We start from the raw sequence: 17,843 nt of genomic DNA, 5'->3' as shown, positions 1-17,843 counted from the left end.
TGGTTTTCATTTGGGGTTCAGTTCTACAATATAGGGTTTTAATCTTTTTTTTGTGGTTTTTTTTTTACATCAAACGTGCCTGCAGCTATTTGTTCATTAAGGGGAAAAAAGTCTTTACATATTCATAGTTCATGTCTATATTTTTAACTTACAGTATCAGGTTTTTTGGATAAATATCTGACATCCTAGTGTAAATTTTATTATTTACATAAAATGGCATTGCATTGCTAGATGTGAATGCAACTATTTGTTTGGGGTTTTTTTAAATAATTAGACACCTATATAACTGTAGGTAAAAAATATTAACTATTTGTAAATTTTCCCAGTATTTATGTTTATTTGAACTCAATGTAACTTTTTGTAAGGATGACAGTTGGATAATTGGGCAGATTTCTTGCAAAGCTTCGAATCTTCCATGTAAAAGCACTGCCTTTTTTTCTCCCTGAAGGCAGGCACGTATTGAGGAATCCAATGTAAGACAGAAACTAAGCAGCAGTTTCTAGTTCTCTGGCAGGTCAGTACAATGAGAGGCAATCACATCCCAACCTGCAGAAATTCTCCCCAGCAGTGCATTTCTGAGCTTTCTCAAAGAGAACTCCTGAAAAAGTGTTCCTTACGATATTCTGCTCCTTCTTCAAATAACAGACCAGAACCTACTGCAGTATTTTCTGGCTAAGCCTGAGACCCGTTACCTTCTTAAAGCTTGAACTAAGACTTTCTATACATATATGTCTATATGTATATTATGCACTGGATTCATAGGGTAGAGTCAAAACCAGGTTTACGTTATTTCAGCTCAAAGTAGTGCAATTTGCAGTAAAAGAATGAGTCTGCTTATGTAGGTATCTTCAATTCATACTCCTCAGTACCAAAAATTAGACTCTGCATCTGCCTTTAGTGATGAAGCACCTATAAACCTGGTGAAATTAAATAGGTAACTTCAATGTATAATGCAAAACCTGAATGTATCAAGGAAAGAATGATGTACACTATGAAAACAGTGTCCCTGTTTGGGTCCTAGCTATCTATGCTTTCCAAATCTTTCCCATTTTGGATCTGCATTGAATATTTCTGTCTTGCATGCCAGTTCCTAACTGACTGAATCTTACTGATTTTAAAATTAATGGGAGAGGTGAGAGTAGTCTCATATGCTTTATGAAATGGTGTAATAGCCAAGGAAATGGGATAACTTGCTCTATGTCTTTGGTCCTGTACGTCCAAAGCTTGAAGTAAGCACACAGACCACCTCAATATAGTGGGGGAAAAGGGCACCACTGGGTTTTGTTTTTTTTTTTTACACCTTCTTTTTCTTTTGCTAGTTTTATTTTCCTTTTGAAGCCACATTGCTGTGTCATGTGACTAGAAAGAAAAAAATTAGAATTTGTAAATTGGTAACTACAGTACTAAGCTTGGAAATGAGAGTAGCTTTGGCTTTATCAAACTATTTAGGGTAAAATACATGCAAAATCCGAATTTAGACAGCAGGGTAAATATAGCAGGTCCTGCTTCTTATTCTATTCTTGCGATTCCCAGGGCTGGCATTTCTTAGGAAATACAAATGGAGACAGTGATAATTTTTAAAAGTAGAAAACCCAAATACATAAGAATATATTTTTAAAGATAAATGAGAACAACTTTAATGTCACACCATTTTTGTACTGAAAATTATTAAATTTTCTATAGATTTTTTTGATTCCTTGTGGAAAAAACAAACTAAATTTTATTTATATGAAGCAGCCTTTTTTTCATGCTACTGTTTGCCTAGATCATTTTTTGTAGAAAAAAAATAAACAGAAGTCTTAGTAACACTACCTTTTCAGAGAACAGTTGTAATGATGATATTTTGGGCCTGAAACATTGAAGAAAACTTTATGAAGTGAGTTAGACATTTTTATAATTTCTCCTTGGAAAGCTTGTGAATTCTTTTGTGTTCTTCAAGCTAAAATGATAAAATCAGCACAATTTATATGCATGTGTACCTTCTTCAGACATGTGAGAGGGTCAGCTTTTCTTGTGTGAGTAGAGAAAGAAAATCAGCCATCTTCCAGTCTGTCTTTGCTCTTTTCATATGATGCAAAACCACATCTTCTTTTAAGGAAGTGTAGAGGATGTTAATTAAGCTTCGAAATATTAAGCACATACTTAAGCAACAGAGCAGCTACCTGACTTCTCATACACCCATCAACTTCCACATAAGGGCGAACTTTGGTTTCAGAAAACTCCTAAAAAATTTATTTTTCTCATCCAGAAAACGCTGCACAAAATCATTAGAATAGAATTATTTCCTCTAAAATAATGCTGTGAATTTGAATGTGGTTTTTAGAAGCTGGATAAATGCACTACTTGTATTTTATCCTCAAAGCGGAAGGAAACTTGCTCTGGAAGTGAAATGTCTGGATAAGGTAGGGAGTGGTAATGTTTTCATGATAAGTTAGAGAAGTGGTGATTTTGACAAAGCTTTTCAATTAACAATATTACACTGTGAAAACTGAAATGCTTTATTTTACTTTACCCTCTCTTTTTTTGACAAAAGATAATATGAAAATAGCCTGATTATCATAACAGTCACGTGTAAACGTGGGATGATGAGGTAAGGTGCTTATTCTGGGTCAAGATAGGAATGAAACTCCACTAGAATTTCCCAAATAGGCTGTCTGGTGGTTAGTTTAGGTTGCTGCTTCATCTTACATTTGGGAGGGACAAGGTTAGGTTTCATTTTGAAAGTAATTCAAACAATGTTCTTCTGTTTTTTAAATCTTGCAATACAGAAATGTTATTTTCTGAGTATCCCTACAAGTAACGTATGTATCATGTTACTTATATCAGAAATATTGATTGAGGGTCGGGTGATTTGCATTAATAGGCAATAGGTGCTGAATGAGTATTGCATAGTCAGCTTGCCAAAACTTGTTCTGCAATGTTGACATTCCTGTAACGAGTGGTGATACATTTGGTGGTATAAATGGAAGATGAAGCTTTGCTAGGAACAGTTTAAAGATCTAAAGGCAAAATCTAGCAAAAGGGCTGTTTAAAAAAGTCATTGGCAGTTTGAATATGCTCAGATGTCATTTATTACCAGTTTAGGTGAATGCCCCTTAGCTCGCCAATCTAAAGGAGTTCAGTTTCTTATAGAAGAGCGCTAGATTTTAAAATACATTTTTAAAAATAGTAACTAATATTACAAGAATTTAAGCCTCTGAAATTTCCATACCGTTCATCCTCACAACAGGTTATGGATGACTATCCAAGAGTAGTCATCAGGAAGGAACTATTTTTACATAAAGGTCTAATATAAAAAATAAAATTCATGAAATCCATATAAGAAAGGTATATTAAAATTACACACAGAAAGTCAAGCATCTCTAAACTTGTCAGTTTCCATGGCAGCAAACAATTTGTATATTACCTAGTATTTTAGGCACTGGATTTTCTTTTTCATGACTTTGAAGTATTCAGAGACAATTTAAATCTGTTATTTTTTAAAAATTAAGTCTAATCCATCTTCTTTTGTTATATTACAAGATTTTTAAAAGGTGCTTAAATGTTTAATTTTTCTTTTCTGATTTGGGCCCTGCATTTTTGTTGTTTTTATAATTACGAGGAAATGGCATTAACACATTCACAGCCTTCAAATACTTAATGATATAGGAAACAGAGCATATATTTAATTTTTCCTTAAATATTTTTATATACTGCACTATTTCATCATAAAAATATTATAAAGCTAAACAATAATTGGAACTGAAGTGTATCCTTCATTTACAGAAAAGTAGGAGAATTTTTACGTTGCTACATTCCTAGTAAATGGCCCTAATATTGCTCAGGGATGATGAGCAGCAATTAGTCCAGTTTCATGGGTGAAGCTAGTCTGTTCAGAGAGAAACATAAGATTATATAATAACCATTGTTTTGCCCTTTCCATTGAAGAATGATTTAAAAATGTAATCACGGAGGAAAAGATGTGGGTTGTTTTGCTTTTTTTCCCCAAGTGCTTTCATGAAAATAAAACTTACGTTCTAGGAGATCACAGTCTCGAAATATTACCAGCAGATTCTACCAGAATCAGACAGGTTAGATATATTCTGATAACCACTCTGAGATCCTGTATTTATGAAAAATCGCTCTTAAAATGTATACTGTAAAAATTTTTATTATGCAGGGTATCTTCTTATGAATGGCACCTTTAGTTGGATTTTTTGGCCCTGGAGTCCAGCAAGAATAGTATTTGTCAGCATAAGTGACACATGTGAGAGCTCTGTTTTGTCATATCATTTCTAAAGTGTCATTAATGTTCAGCTGCGAAGAAGACAGAACAGTTTTTCCTCTTTAGACTAAACTGATTAAGAAGTGCTTTGAATGAAAGGAATATTTAGAAGCTGATTCATGTGAAGAATCTGTGATGTGTGTTATCTATTCCTATAATCTTTAATATGGAGATTCACTGCATACAGGTTGAAAATAAATGAAAATGTATATAAAATCTAAAAATATATATAGTGTATAGATCTAACTTTTCAAAAAAGAAATAATTTTCCTATTACTTTTTTTTTTTTTTTCATCACACTGTGCTATTAAAAGATCTGAAATCTAAGTGGAATCCAAATCTACGTAAGAGTAATAGCAACAATATCCATATTGTTATGTTTCTAGTAAATGAACAGAGCAGAAGGAAACAGGTATGTAGTATTTCTCTGTTGTATTTTCATAGTATGGTTCTATCCAAGAAGTAAAAGACAAAGAAGAAAAAGCAAATGGTATTTAATAATAATATAAAAGTAGTGGGAAAAGAAGTCATCAGAATAAGAAAAACAAAGAGCTATACTAAAGTAAATGATCTTCCCAAGACTTTCTGGATGTTAGCAGAGGAAAACTGCTTAAGAGGAAAATAAATTATAAAAAAATTTAGAAGCTGTTTTTAAGAAATAACCTCTTGTTTAAAAAGTGACACTAGATGTTGGAATTTTAGATATTTCATGTTTGAAAGCTACATTTAAAAAAAAACCCAAAAGACTATTTGGTGGACACCATATCCTGATTCACTTAATTACTAAATTTAATAGGGATATGGAATTAAATTTGTAATAATTATTGAAAGTAAAACAAGCAAAACAGGTTAGCAGTCTTATTTCAGTTGATTGGCTTTTGGTTGATTTTCAGTTGAAAATTAAATTTTCACATATAAAGGAAGTTATAAATCTTAAATACTAGTTTACCTATGAAAAAGATGCTTCACATAATTAGTGTTTACTTTTTGCTTGTATTCTGTTTTGACGATCTCATACTATGACATCTTGTTCTTCTGTCAAACTATTGTCCTTGACGGGCAACAAGCACTATTCTTGGGGTGAAATGTACGTACGCTGTAATACTGTATTCAATGCATATGTTTTCTTCTTTTTTAATCACAGAGACTCTTCAGTTTATGAAAGCACCGGTCTAATAAATGCACAGTTGCAAAAATGACTAACACTTAAATCCTGCTCCGTTCAACTGAGTTAAGTGCGTCAATATTCAAGCATATGGCTGATTTTGCAGAATTGCTGTATGAAGTCAGGCAATGAGCACGTTGTGGTGGAATGCCTGACTCACATAGGCATAACATTAGACAACATTAAAATTCCTTGTGCATCCGTACTGGAAAACTTCTGGTGAAAATAATGAGTACTTTATGTGACCTATTTTATGAAGATAATAGATTTCTTCAGTTTCCCTTATGTTTCACCAGAATGGTAAGTGCTCTGGATTTCTCAGAAGAAATCTAGATGCTCTCCGTCATTTACGCAATGCTGCCAATATCCATAGCATGTTATATGTTCTTATCCTCAGATAGAACAATTGTAATTGTGTCCCATAGAGAATATTTATTTGTTTTGTCTGAAGTTTAACGATCACACAGGAAGGCATGTTACTATGCTGAAGGCTCTTTGAGGGTTAGCATTTATGAGGTTTATTTCTAGAGAATTTTGGTATTGAATTGTCACATTTTCAACACATAGTGGAACTAAGGTTGTGTCACACAGGATATGACATTAAACTTCATTGTTCTCACGAGAGTTGATGACAATAGCGTTGAGTTAGATAATTTATTTAAAGATCATTTCAAACCTTTTGATTCCCTATTAACACATTTTATAGATCAATTATTTTCATTAATTAGAAAAAAATGGTTTAGAACGCAGAAGACTCCTTAGCAGAGGCTATAAACTCTCTAGAATAGAGGCTACAGGGTAAATAACTATATGAATATTTTACCATCTAGTTTACCATTTCCCGTCTTAGTCTTTACTACAAAGTGAATTTGCATTAGCAGACCAAAGAAACCTAGATATTTAAGACAAAATTATGGAAATTGGATGCCTCAGCCAATTTATGTTGTTTGGGTTCCTTCACTGTTGTAGAGCCTACCAGAAGATTTTTTTTTTTTAGCCTGTATAATATATCATTATCAGAACAGAAATTTAAATTGATGACAAATCAAAAGATTGGGAAGTGATCTGCATAGTGTTTGACAAATCATACGAAATATGAAGGATCTGAAATTTTGAAGCACTATGTCTGAAAGTGTCTGACAGGCATGCTATTGCTGTCTTTTTGAGGCTGTGATAAGAAACAGTGTCATCAACTTCCTGCACTTAAATCAAACTGAGGTTTACATTAGGCACTGATGCAAAAATCTGCATCCAGGTCTCAATTGCTCTGATGTTTGGAATTTTGTGTCCATGGTACAATTAATATTCCACTGATCATCAGAACATAACTACTAGAGTTGTAGGAAGCTCACGCTTTCTTTCAGAATTAGTTGAAAAGGTTTTGTTTACTTTCCTGTGCTGTCAGTAAAACAGTTTGTAAATCCTCTAGTTTTTCATTAAGAGGAATAATAGTTACTACTTGACCCTGCAGAATCCTTGTTCCAAGAAAACTGCAGACTTTTGCCTCAAGAAAAGTAGAAGGAATAGAATCCATAGTAGAATGTAATGCAAATGTAAAAAGTCCCTTCTGAAGATAATAATGCTCACCTAAATCAGGATAATGCAGACAGCCTTTGCCCACTAGTTCCACAGATAACTAACAGGAAACTGGGTCACTTCAGTCTAGGCTGAATTTGGACACCTGATACAGAAGGGTTATGGTTATTTTAAGAAAAAGGGGATGGAAGCATGAGCAATGACTTTCATCTTTTGCCTTTACTGGATAAATCCCAAAAAGCAGGCTACAAATCTGCTAGTCTGAAGGATTTTTGGACTGATTTTTCCCTGTGACTGATATAATTACTGGCAACCAGAACAACAACAAAAAAAAATCTATTTTCTTTCTGTGAGTAGTGGCAACATCTCTTTCCTCTCCCAATGAGACAAGACAGGGAAGAAGCAGTAATAAGACCCATTAAATATACTTAATAACAATCTGATAGATGATAATTTTACTTTATAAGGGAAAGATCTCTTGGGTCAGAGCAAAATTTCACTGTGAGTGGAGTACAACTTCTCGGGTGGAGAAAACCATCTGAAATGTATTGAAGCAATTCAGGAATTTTTCTCCTCCATATGCAAATATAATTTTAAATGACTACTGCTATAGTGGAGTGAGTTTTTATGTATAGTTTATGTACAGTTGCAGACGTTGGTCACTTCTTGTTCCCATCGTAGGAATTGGAAATTGATTACTCTCTCAGCCAAAGTTTATTACTAAGTCAAAGGGTTATACATAAGTTTTTATTGGATTCTGTTTCTAGTTGGCAGATACATATATATGGAACTCCAAATTCAGTAGCTCTATGATGCAGCAATATAGAGAAAAGTATTGTTTCATCATTCCTTCTTACGTGCACCACGGAGACATGGTCTACCTATAGGAACACGAATATAAAGCTGTTCAAGATATATCTGCTATCCAAACATTAATTTCTAGGCCTTTTTTCAGGATCATAGAGTCATAGAATACCAGGTTGGGAGGGACCTCAAGGATCATCTGGTCCAACGTTTCTTTGCAAAAACACAGTCTAGGCAAGATGGCCCAACACTCTCTCCAGCTGAATCTTAAAAGTGTCCAATGATAGTAAATCTGCCACTTCCCTGGGGAGATTATTCCAATGGCTGTGTTGTAATTGTGAAAAATTTTCCTCTCGTGTCCAACCAGAATCTCCCCAGGATTAACTTGTACACTTTACCCCTCATCTTTTCCTTGTAAAAAGACACTCTTCATCTTCTTTGTAGGCACCCTTTAAATCCTGGAAGGCGGTGATAAAGTCTCCCCTAAGCCTATGAGTTATTTGAGGATGGTCTGATATCTTGTTTCGAGGATGCTAGTGAACACTCTGACCATGGTGAGCTGAATACCTAGCAAATTAGATAGGTGGTCAAGATCCTTAAAGTCTGTCTCATTTTACACATAATCAGATCTGAAAATTAAAGATCAAGTTCACTCTTATCCCACTAGATTAAAACAAACCCTTTTTAATAAATTTCCCCTTTTAGAACAACTGAAACTACATGACTTAAGAAAGGAAGCTTGAGGGGAGAAGATAATATCAGATCAATAAGGAGAGCCTTTTCATTGATAGCTACATCTCTTAATCCGTCCTAAGCAAATAGCACTTTTACTGTGTAGTGATTACAGTGGCATATACACAGCTGCAGGTTTATGATATTTGAGTTTAGATTTATTTTTTTTTACATGCTAAAAAATATTAGGTAGTTACTTGTTCAACCTTGGTACCAGTTGGTAAGGGAGTTCAATGAAAGGCACATTGAAAAAGTTTCTATTAGCAGTCTACTCATTATCACAATTACCCATTCACATTCTCCTTCAGAACAAATTACAAAGCCCAGCCATCAAGCTGGGAACCTTTCTAGGTTAATTTTTTAGAAAATGAAATGGGGAAATCCATCTAAACTGAGAAAGTTTGGTGCTTTGTACAACTGGTGGTGGCTTTGAGGATGTCTTTTTACAGCTGTCCTGGAAAACTGACAGTTGTATGCACAAAGAGGACATTATTTTCTCAAAATGGGGTAGAGTTAATGTGAAACTTTCTGAGATTTTTCCTAGTCTTATTATTTCCAGAAAATAAATGTGAGTTAGCAACATTTTCAAAGGATGCTGAAGCCGGGCCTGGCTGAAAAGGTCCCACATTGCCTAAATGTTCAATTTTACTGAAAGAATAGTAGATTTCCTATTTTATTATTCCTATTAATCACTGTGATTATAAGAATATTATAATATTGTGACTTTTCCTGTTTCACTAGTTTATTTTGGCTTTTTGAAAGCATGTACATGCTGCTTCATGAGTTCTCTCTGGCTTACAACTTCTTTTGGTGAAGTTGAAACATAATCATGATACTGGTGAATAGCATAATGAAAATATGCTTACAGAATGTATTACCTTATTTTGTGAAGGTCTGCAAGTTTTGAAAATTAGCATCTGAGGAAAATAGACTCATTGCATGTGTCAGGTATAGATATAACATTTATCCTGCCACAAACATACATCAAATGTAATTTTTTCTATATTTATTTTTCCTAAAAATACCTATGGACAATATCTTTATAGGCTGCCAATTGTAGTAGTATCAAAGTTCTTTAAAAAATTAGTTTATGCACGTTTTATATTCGTATATATACATATTTCTATGTTTCATGGAGATCATAGTATCATAGAATCATTTAGATTTGAAAAGACCCTTAAGACCATCGAGTCCAACCATTAACCTAACACCACCAAGTCCACTGCTAAACCATGTCCCTCAGCACCACATCTACACGTCTTTTAAATACCTCCAGGGACGGTGACTCAACCACTTCCCTGGGCAGCCTGTTCCAATGCTTGACAACCCTTTCGGTGAAGAAATGTTTCCAGCCAAAACCTCCCCTGGCACAATTTGAGGACATTTCCTCTTATCCTATATCTTTTCACTTGGGCAAAGAGACAGACCCCACCTCTCTAGAACCTCCTTTCAGATAGATGTAGAGAGCGATAAGGTCTCCCCTCAGCCTCCTTTTCTCCGGGCTGAACAACCCCAGTTCCCTCAGCCACTCCTCATAAGACCAGTTCTCTAGAGCTTTCACCAGCTTCGTTGCCCTTTTTTGAACACGCTCCAGCACCTCAGTGTCTTTCTAGTAGCGAAGGGCCCGAAACTGAACAGTATTCGAGGTGTGGCCTCAGCAGTGCCGAGTACAGCGGGATGATCACTTCTCTGGTCCTGCTGGTCACACTATTCCTGATCCAGGCCAGGATGCTGTTGGCCTTTTTGTCCACCTGAGCACACTGCTGGCTCATATTCAGCTGGCTGTTGACTACCACCCCCAGGTTCTGTTGTGTTGCACGGCGTTATTATAACCCAAGTGCAGGACCTTGCACTTGGCTTTGTTGAATCTCATACGGTTGGCCTCAGCCCATTGATCTAGTCTGTCCAGATCTGTCTGTAGATCATTTCTACCTTCAAAAAGATCAACACCCAACTTGGTGTGCTCTGCAAACTTAGTCAATCTCCTCATCCAGATCACTGATAAAGGCATTAAACAGAACTGGTCCCCACTCTGAGCCCTGGGAAACACCACTTGTGACCGGCCACCAACTGAATTAAACTCCATTCACCACAAGTCTTTGGGCCTGGCCATCCAGCTAGTTTTTTTACCCAGTTATGTATATATACTTCCTAGCTAGTTTTTTACCCAGTTCTATCTATATACTTTTTTAATATATATATTAGGGCTCTTTGTGTTGATAGCCACAAAGGTTTAAGACATCTAACTTCCAGGTTAAATGGATAAGTCTAGACTTGACTTTCTACCGCTTTGTCCTAAGCTGATCTGCAGCTACTGATACATTTAAAGTACTGATGTGATTACATTTCTATCAGTAAGCCAGCATCCCTGCCACTGGTAACAGGCATATTGAGACGTACGTTCTACTGAATTCTCAAGCTAGATATTCATCCACAATTGCCAGTTTTAGATAATAACTAAATCTGAATGAAGTAGAAAGTAGGCCAAACTATTGTATATTTAGTACATTTAGTAATCAGTAGCCATATATGTAGATTACTGATGTAGGCAATCCTTCTCCCATTTGATTTCTGGAAAAGACTTTTGACTTCCCAGTGGGTCTATCTGACTCCACATCTATGAAGACATTCTTAAACTCTGAAGAACTTCAGTTCTTTACCTACCCAACTCTGGGATGTTCTTCCTAATTCCAGTTGTTTCCAAGCTGGAAACTTGCTCTCCCAGCACTTCAGACCTGTCATTCCTCTTTTTTTTTTTAGTAGGAATCTGGGCATACTTTCTCGAGGGAAGTTCTATCAGAAATGATTGTTTCATCCTGACATTTTTTACAACTCAAAGCCGTAAAATATAACTATCTTATGTCTCTTGAAAAAGATGGTTCATTCCATAAGTAATTGTAATTCATTAAGTTCATTGCTGCATTGAATAATTAAGAAGGATTTCACTGGGTAGGAGCTTTAAATGTTAGATATTGCAATACTGAATCTATATCTGCTTTCACCACTGAAGTCACAATATTTTTAAAGTAACCAATCAAGAAAATGCCTATATGACATGAGGATAAGCCATCATGACTTTACAGTCTTAGCGGCCTGAAGAAATATACTTTTGCAATACAAATTGCTGTACTGATCTTACTTTTTGTTTTCATTGACATATCCTGATTTATAATCATGAACTTTTGTCATCTATTTAACTAACAAACACCATTCATTTTCCCCTTGATTTGAAGAAAACAGGGAGAGATGTTAGAAGATAAAAAAGAAAAACAGGTTTTGTTTGCAATGTATTTTTTCCCCTAGCACTATATTGCTTGCAAAGCTTTGACTATATAAAGTATCTGGGTGGAGGATTTGTCACTAGTACAGTGCATTATGTTTTTTGCAATATCCTGTACTACTTTCATCACTTTGTTATCATAATTATTTCCTTCAATTTATTAAAACAATATTACTAATGTGTTCCAAATGTAGTTCATTTTCTCTCTCATGTTCTTAGGAAAAATGTACTGTACCAGGATTATTTTTAAAATGTAATGAACCCGCCAGAACCCACTACATTTTTAAGAAGCCAAGAATGAAGAAGTACAACTTGCCTGCAGAACGGTAGGACGATGGACAAGTAGGTTTCTTAGTTCCTCAGGGAGTTGCTCCATGTTTGCAGGGAGCCACAGGAAAGCCTGTGGTTAGGGCTTGTTTGTTTCAGAGAAAGAGTAAACTTAATAACGAAAAGTTATTAAGGAAAACCTGGTCTAGTGGGAGGTGTCCCTGCCCATGGCAGAGGGTCTGGAACTAGATGATCTTTAAGGTCCCTTCCAACCAAAACCGTTCTATGATTATATGAAATGGGAATTCTAGAATTCTGCTTGATTTTGAAATCTTAAAAATATTAAATAAAGTTACTAATTTCAAATATAATCCTGGACATTTTCATTAAAAGAGGAAAAATAAAACCAGACCGTATGGGCTGGCAGATTGTTTAAATTATGTTCACTGCTACACTGAATGTGATCATAAATTGGCTCTGTGAAACCCATAGCTAAGCTAAAATTGGTGAACTTTAAGGTTCACGTGGTCAGGGTGCATTGTTGAGATTTATCCTCCCTGGTTTTGGGGTCTGTGTGTGTTGGGTTTTTCAGGAAATGAAGTGATATTTTTCTGTTTGTGAGCCAAACTCAGGGAAAGAGAAGAATCTTTGTGCACATATATTTTTTTTCTTCCAAAACTTTCTATCGTGCTATCCTGGTCTTTAATGTTTTATGGGATGCTATAAACAAGACAGAATAAGTTGTCTACCACTCTATTTGTTTGTTGCTGGAGAATGAGATATTCCATGAGACTCTGTGCATGGAATCTCTCTTCGGCCAGTTGGGGTCAGCTGTCTCATCTGTGTCTTTCCCAAATTCTTGTGCGCGCCCAGGCTGCTTGCTGGTGGAGCAGCATGAGAAACAGAAAAGGCCTTGACAGTGTGGAAGCATTGCTCAGAAATAACTGAAACATCAGTGTGTTCTCAATCAACACTGTTCTGGTCGCAGGACACCTCCTCAGCACCACGCGTGCTAATTAACTCTATCCCAGCCAGAACCAGTACAATATTATATTAAATAACACAGGTTTCACATCACTAATTTGCTGGTAATTCACATTGACACGTGTTTGTCATTTGAATTGGGGTAATAAATTTACAGCCAGATTTCCAGAGGAGTTTTTTTATGAACACCGAAACAGAAGAACACCGAAATATCGCCCTAAATGTTAAAGTTGATTATTCGAGTATTCATTTCTTCCACTACCTTTTTTTGCCAACACTACCTAGTAAATTGAATGGGGAATAAGCTATTATATTTGTAAGTTATATTTAGAGAAAAATAAGCATATTTAAAAAATACTGTTCTGTAAAATTATTGTCTGCATTTTAATTTTATTCACTATTTTTTTAAATACTCTTAGTTGCAAATGTAACATTTCAACAGCAAAGTTTGTTTTTTACAGAATCAAAGGAACAGTTTTATTATAGAACAACTTGATTTTTAAACTAATTCCGTTCTTCTTCATTATCTTGATTACATTGTCTTATACAATGACCCAAGAAATCTTTTTCTTTTTTACTGTGTTCACTGAACAAAGTGAACTTCAGGAAACATCTGCGATGTCTAATAATTCCAGTCAAACAAGCAATTGGTTCTGAAACAATTACTTTTTGTGTGCAGGGATTAGGAGTTTGTAAGAAGTTTGAGCTTACTTCCCAAACTTATGGGAATTCACACTGTAACCCATGAAATTTAAGTCTTAATTAGTGAATTTTCAGTTCATTTTTTTCTGATCATGAAATGCTGCCTTAGACACAAAAATGTTGTCTTTCTGTTTCCATATACCTTTTTTTTCTTACTTCAAAAAAAAAAAACCCACAAATTTGTGGATGGAATAAAACAGTTATTTGCTGTTGTATTTCTCACCCACATCTATCCGTTCACACTTGCATGTTAGTTGCGATTTTTTTCCCAATTTCTCACATTTTCTCCACCAACTTCTCGCTACTGCTTTTCTCCTTGGTATAACTTGACAATGCTTTATAAAATTGTTTAGATTTTCTTTGTGATACCTCTGGTATTGGAAAAAAATACTGCCTTCAGCACAGCCAATGGAACAGAAGATGACGCTAATACAGGAAAACTAGCAAAGCATTTTTAAAAATGAAATGAACAGATTTCTCTTAGCACTTGTAGCACTTTGTTCTGTGATTACTGATAGGAGATCCATCTTTGAGGATCAGGGTCAATTCATGGCTCCCAGGCCGGTAGATTCTGCAGCAGCTGCAAAAGCAGCATTTTTAGCTTTTGGAGGGAGCAAGAAAGTCTCTTGTAGTTTTCAGTCTTTTTGTAGTTTCCAGTTTTTGTAGTTTTTTTCTTCCCAGTCAAAACTCTTGATTAACAGACTCTGAAGGAACAGGTCTTGTACTCCTAGCTGGGATCATAGATACAGAAAGAACGAACGATATGGAACTGTCTGACTCCTGCATGACTCTACGGAGTGAGATTTCCTGATTTAGTTATCACTGCCCACTGTCATCACCATTCAACTCGGCCCATGTAGCTTCTAAAGCAGTATAACTGCCAACCTTTTGAATATTCTGAATTAATATTAAAAACGTTTCTAATTTTTCATAAAATCCTACAGGAATTATTCTCATTCACCACACACTGAAATCAGGGGATGAGAAGTGAGTTGCAACTCAATATACAGGTACACGTGTGTCTGGGAACCAGGGGCTGCTAAGCGTTTAGAAGACTGACAAATCAAGCCAGCTTCAAACTTTAAAACGTAACTTTGCTCAGTTCCTGCACTGCTCATGCTAATGGCTAGTTCTTATACATTACTGATCTCTACCACTAAATACACGAAGCACTCAGTTCTCAACAGTCAACACCTAAACAGTCATCCTAGCTTTGAGTACACCGTACCAGGAGCTGATGGTGTACATGTAGTGCTCATGGCTGTGGTCCTTCATGATCTCAGCCCTGGAGGTCAAGATGATGAGCTCAAGAGCACTTTGGCAAGAAAAGATGGAAATTATTATTTTTTTTTTTTGCGGGGCGCCCTCGTATCACCAGAGATTCTGTCTTTCTGCATATCCTCCAGTTCATTTTACATTACTTAGAAATAATTATTTCCTGGTGAGTGATGCTAGTTATGACAGCAGATTTCTTCTTTGGATTTTTCTCTAAGAGTTCCATTCGGATTCTCACCCGAATTTTATGAAGTTCCATGAGATGGTAAAGTTAACTTCACAAATTGACATTACTGGGAGAAGGAGGAATCACCTTCCCTCCCACCGTCCCAGCCTTCCTCATCATTCACCTTCATTCCCATCCATTTAATTTCAGTTCACCTTTTGCCCTGACTTCAGTGTTGTAGCAATCTGGTTTTATTCCCTGTTTTCTGTAGAAAACAGGTTTTTGTAAATTTCACATAAAACTTATGAAATTTTTTATAAGCCACTCACTGTAGTCTTGTTTCATTGGGACTGCAGGGTTAATTTCTTTCCAGTTCAGTTCTTCCTTACATCAATAACGTAGTGCAGCTGCTGGGAATGTATAATCAGAAACTGTTAGCATATGGGCAGAGCTAACTAAGATGATGAGAAAGGAGAATGCTAGTGACCAGCTCTTAACTTCTAATGATTACCAGCCAGAGAAAGGAGCATATATAAATGGTGCAAGCACAGCTCAAAGCAAAAAGCTGAGGTCTCATGACTGTGGACTAAACAGACGGATGCCCTGTACATGGAGATTGGAAGGAAATGCTGCAAACATATATATGCATGTAAAATTAACTTTCCCATTACGAAGATCCTACATATTATGTTCCAGCTGAAATCAGTCATTTTTTGTGAGTTTTGAAAAGGCATTTCTATATTACTGGAGGATTTCTGCCTGTTGAAATGAGTGCTGAATGCTAAAAGCATACAGCTCTCTATTAATAGAAGCACAGCTAGTGCTCCCAAAAAGTGATTATTCCCCTTTACCTGGTAGTCATTAGAGCGTATCTGGAATACATCATCCAGTTTTTGGCTTTGCAATGCAAGAAAAACAGTGACAGACTGCCGTAAGTTCAGCAAAGTGCCACCAGAATGGTCAGAGGCTGAAGCCCTTGCCCTGTGAAAAGAAGCTGAGGAAGATCAGATTGTTTAGCCTGGAGAAGAGACAGCTTTGGGGGGCTGAACAGCAGCCCCCCCAATGGCTAAATGAAAGATGGATAAGGCAGCCAGGCTCTTTACACATGTGCACAGGAGGGAAAAGTGATACTGGTTATAAATTGACAGGTTATGTCTGAATAAGATACAAAGAGAAAATTCTTCAATCCACATACAATTAAGCATTGGAGCAGGTCGTCCAGACAGACTTCACAGTGTCCGTACGTGAAGGTTTTCAAAACTCAGTTGGACTAATCCCATCATTTCAGTGTTGACTTGGTTTTGAACAGGATACTGGGCTAGGTGACCCAGTGAATGATTCCACGATTCTGTGATTTTTTTATGCTGTATTACATAATATTACATACATGTATTACTTTGATTAACTATTTGATTGTTTTCAGAAAGCAAGTCAATGTCTATCCAAGAATCTTCTGGATGAGAAATGTGTCTAGATATCACAGTTAAAAATCTCTACTTTCCTTTAAAATTTCCATGGGCTTTTTAATGAGCATTATATCAAGACTTTGGAACATACTATTTCCAGCTGCAGAATGACCCCTTGAACCATGATGGAATTCAAGTTCACAGCTTACTGGAGGGAAAAAATTCAACCACTGAACTATGAGCACAAATACCTGAAGCCGCTTAACTCTTCATCTTTTATTTTCCCATACGGATTCAGATTTTGTCTGACACACTACTTCGCTTGTGAGATCTGAAGTCACCACAATGAGAGGCCAAACGAATATAATTTTTCTGTTTCTTGCTGGATCTGCAGTTCCCATTAGCAGCACATCAGTTCTTGTGCACTCAGCAAGTCAAAAATAGACACTTTTTATTTCATGTTCAATCAATAATATTATGGATTGACTTCTCTGTTGAAATATTTATGGAGAAAATCCAGCCGCCTACCTATTAATGAGAACCACTTTCATTATTTGTATTTGCAGCTTCTGATTAATGTCAGACAAATTGAATTACTGTGTGAAAATGGTTTTGATTAAAGCAAAATTAAAAATCTAAACAGTTTACAGCAGTGGATTTTTATTTCATTTCCTAATGTGTACCTTACCTAGATACTACGGCAGACTACTCATTTGATAAGATTTTTCTTTCATCTCTGTGACTACCAATTATGCTGCTTGCCTGGTTTCCTGCAATGCACTTTATGCTCAGTAAAAACCGGTATGACTGGAAGTTATATGGAATCACCACTAAGACAACTAAAAGAAAAAAATAAATGTTTATTTAACATATCTTCCAACATCCTGGAAAACTAAAGAGAATTTTAATGTGAAATACTGTAGTGCAACACTTTGCAAAGCATACGCTTCCAATGACACATGGATTAAGCGTTAATGAATTTAGGAACAGATAGAGAGATTTGTATCAGAACTGTTTACAAAGTTATTTCACTTTAGCTCCGTATTTTGTTGATTAAGAATTATAGTGTGATTTTAAATATGGTTGTAAAATAAAATTGAAGGGGTGGGTTGTTTGTTTTGGTTGTGGTTTGTTGTTTTTTTATATTCCATAGTATGTATTGGACAGAATCCATATGTTACTGTACATGTCTCGGTGGCTCGTATTCAGAAGTACCAAGGACAAAATTAATCACCTGAGCTTGTGTAGCACAAACAAAGCAA

At 35.8% G+C, this 17,843-nt stretch overlaps 1 long non-coding RNA gene across 1 annotated transcript; it reads left to right on the top strand.

Moving 5' to 3' along the window:
• The first annotated feature begins 5,199 nt into the window (after positions 1-5,199).
• On the top strand, positions 5,200-17,114 carry LOC141744026 (uncharacterized). The gene is made up of 3 exons (XR_012587316.1): positions 5,200-5,729; positions 12,001-12,107; positions 16,599-17,114. It is a non-coding gene; the product is annotated as an uncharacterized LOC141744026 (long non-coding RNA).
• The last annotated feature ends 729 nt before the right edge of the window (positions 17,115-17,843 follow it).

The sequence above is a fragment of the Larus michahellis genome, chromosome 5, assembly GCF_964199755.1.
Source record: "Larus michahellis chromosome 5, bLarMic1.1, whole genome shotgun sequence".
NCBI lineage: Eukaryota > Metazoa > Chordata > Aves > Charadriiformes > Laridae > Larus > Larus michahellis.
Note: the sequence above shows the minus strand (reverse complement) of the source record. Positions and strands in the feature narration are given on the sequence as shown.